This window comes from Alosa pseudoharengus, unplaced genomic scaffold (genome assembly GCF_046254945.1).
Source record: "Alosa pseudoharengus isolate Yale_2024_CS ecotype anadromous, Long Island Sound unplaced genomic scaffold, YU_APseudo_1.1 YU_APseudo_1.1_scf_24, whole genome shotgun sequence".
Lineage (NCBI taxonomy): Eukaryota > Metazoa > Chordata > Actinopteri > Clupeiformes > Clupeidae > Alosa > Alosa pseudoharengus.
In genome coordinates, this window is record NW_027468689.1 from 7,249,453 (window position 1) to 7,251,952 (window position 2,500).

The 2,500-nt window shown below is 46.9% G+C and overlaps 1 protein-coding gene across 4 annotated transcripts in view; it reads left to right on the forward strand.

Annotated features, from left to right (window-relative positions):
* Nucleotides 1–2,500, forward strand: part of atp11a (ATPase phospholipid transporting 11A) — a 96,088-nt gene that overhangs the window by 77,425 nt on the left and 16,163 nt on the right. The window lies entirely within an intron of this gene.

Below are 2,500 nucleotides of genomic sequence, written 5' to 3' on the forward strand. Positions count from 1 at the left end.
GTGTGTGTGCGGAGCGTCCTGATTTCTCTGAATGGGACAGTGAGAGTGCTAACAGTGCCGTCACTATCATTCAGTCCTACTGTAGCTAAGCAGTAGCCATCTCACGTTACTCCTCACAGCCTTTGTGTCCAGTTAGGCGCTGAATCAGGCGGTCTGAGATGGACTGCTGGGTATCTGATGTCGTCCGTTTCCCTGGGCCGGCAGGAGTGGTCTACAGGATGGAGGGCCTGTGGGACATAATCAACTGTAGAGGGCAGCTCCTCACATTTCAGCTCATTTGGGGTTTACAGCCCGCCTGATTTCCTAAAGAAATATGCCAACTTTTTGCTTAGATAAAAGGATACATACCCCTCTCTTCGCTGTGCGTGCAAAGGTCCAGTCTGACGTTGCTAGTTGTAGGCTAGCTGTAAGATGTCCCTTTGTGAGGAAGGGCTTGACCCCTTAACAATAACTCTAATCAGCGTAACCAGCAGTTCTCTGTACTGGCAAAGGGGCAGGACGTAGCCCACTATGAATGTGTTGATGTAGTTTAGGAATGTGTGTGTTGATGTAGTTTAGGAGTGTGTGTGTTGATGTAGTTTAGGAGAGTGTGTGTTGATGTAGTTTAGGAGTGTGTGTGTTGATGTAGTTTAGGAGTGTGTGTTGATGTAGTTTAGGAGTGTGTGTTTTGATGTAGTTTAGGAGAGTGTGTGTTGATGTAGTTGATGTAGTTTAGGAGTGTGTGTGTTGATGAGTGTGTGTGTTGATGAGTGTGTGTGTTGATGTTGCCTCCGTGTGTGTGTTGATGAGTGTGTGTGTTGATGTTGCCTCCGTGTGTGTGTTGATGTTGCCTCCGTGTGTGTTGATGAGTGTGTGTGTTGATCAGTGTGTGTGTTGATGAGTGTGTGTGTTGATGAGTGTGTGTGTTGATGTTGCCTCCGTGTGTGTGTTGATGAGTGTGTGTGTGTTGATCAGTGTGTGTGTTGATGAGTGTGTGTGTGTGTTGATGAGTGTGTGTGTTGATGAGTGTGTGTGTGTTGCTCTGTGTGTGTGTTGATGAGTGTGTGTGTTGATGAGTGTGTGTGTTGATGTGTGTGTGTGTTGATGAGTGTGTGTGTTGATGAGTGTGTGTGTTGCTCCGTGTCTGTGTTGATTAGTTTATGTGTTGATGAGTGTGTGTGTTGATGAGTGTGTGTGTTGATGAGTGTGTGTGTGTTGATCAGTGTGTGTGTTGATCAGTGTGTGTGTTGATGAGTGTGTGTGTGTTGATCAGTGTGTGTGTTGATGAGTGTGTGTGTTGATGAGTGTGTGTGTTGATGAGTGTGTGTGTGTGTTGATGTTGCTCCGTGTGCTCTCTCCCCATAGAGACAGGAGTGTGTGTGTTGATGAGTGTGTGTGTTGATGAGTGTGTGTGTTGATGAGTGTGTGTGTGTGTTGATGAGTGTGTGTGTGTTGATGAGTGTGTGTGTGTGTTGATGTGTGTGTGTGTTGATGTGTGTGTGTGTGTGTGTTGATGAGTGTGTGTGTGTGTGTTGATGTGTGTGTGTGTGTGTTGATGTGTGTGTGTGTGTGTTGATGTTGCTCCGTGTGCTCTCTCCCCATAGAGACAGGAGTGTGTGTGTTGATGAGTGTGTGTGTTGATGAGTGTGTGTGTTGATGAGTGTGTGTGTGTGTTGATGAGTGTGTGTGTGTTGATGAGTGTGTGTGTGTGTTGATGTGTGTGTGTGTTGATGTGTGTGTGTGTGTGTGTTGATGAGTGTGTGTGTGTGTGTTGATGTGTGTGTGTGTGTGTTGATGTGTGTGTGTGTGTGTGTGTTGATGTTGCTCCGTGTATCTCTCCATAGAGACATCTCCAAGAACTCTCTCCTGCGCTGCAGTGTGTGTGTTGATGAGTGTGTGTGTTGATGAGTGTGTGTGTGTTGATGAGTGTGTGTGTGTTGATGAGTGTGTGTGTGTTGATGAGTGTGTGTGTGTGTCTCCATAGAGACATCTCCAAGAACTCTCTCCTGCGCTGCAGTGTGTGTGTTGATGAGTGTGTGTGTGTTGATGAGGAGTGTGTGTGTGTTGATGAGTGTGTGTGTGTCTCCACAGAGACATCTCCAAGAACTCTCTCCTGCGCTGCAGTGTGTGTGTTGATGAGTGTGTGTGTGTTGATGAGGAGTGTGTGTGTGTGTTGATGAGTGTGTGTGTGTTGATGAGTGTGTGTGTGTCTCCATAGAGACATCTCCAAGAACTCTCTCCTGCGCTGCAGTGTGTGTGTTGATGAGTGTGTGTGTGTTGATGAGGAGTGTGTGTGTGTGTTGATGAGTGTGTGTGTGTCTCCACAGAGACATCTCCAAGAACTCTCTCCTGCGCTGCAGTGTGTGTGTTGATGAGTGTGTGTGTGTTGATGAGGAGTGTGTGTGTGTGTTGATGAGTGTGTGTGTGTTGATGAGTGTGTGTGTGTTGATGAGTGTGTGTGTGTGTCTCCATAGAGACATCTCCAAGAACTCTCTCCTGCGCTGCAGTGTGTGTGTTGATG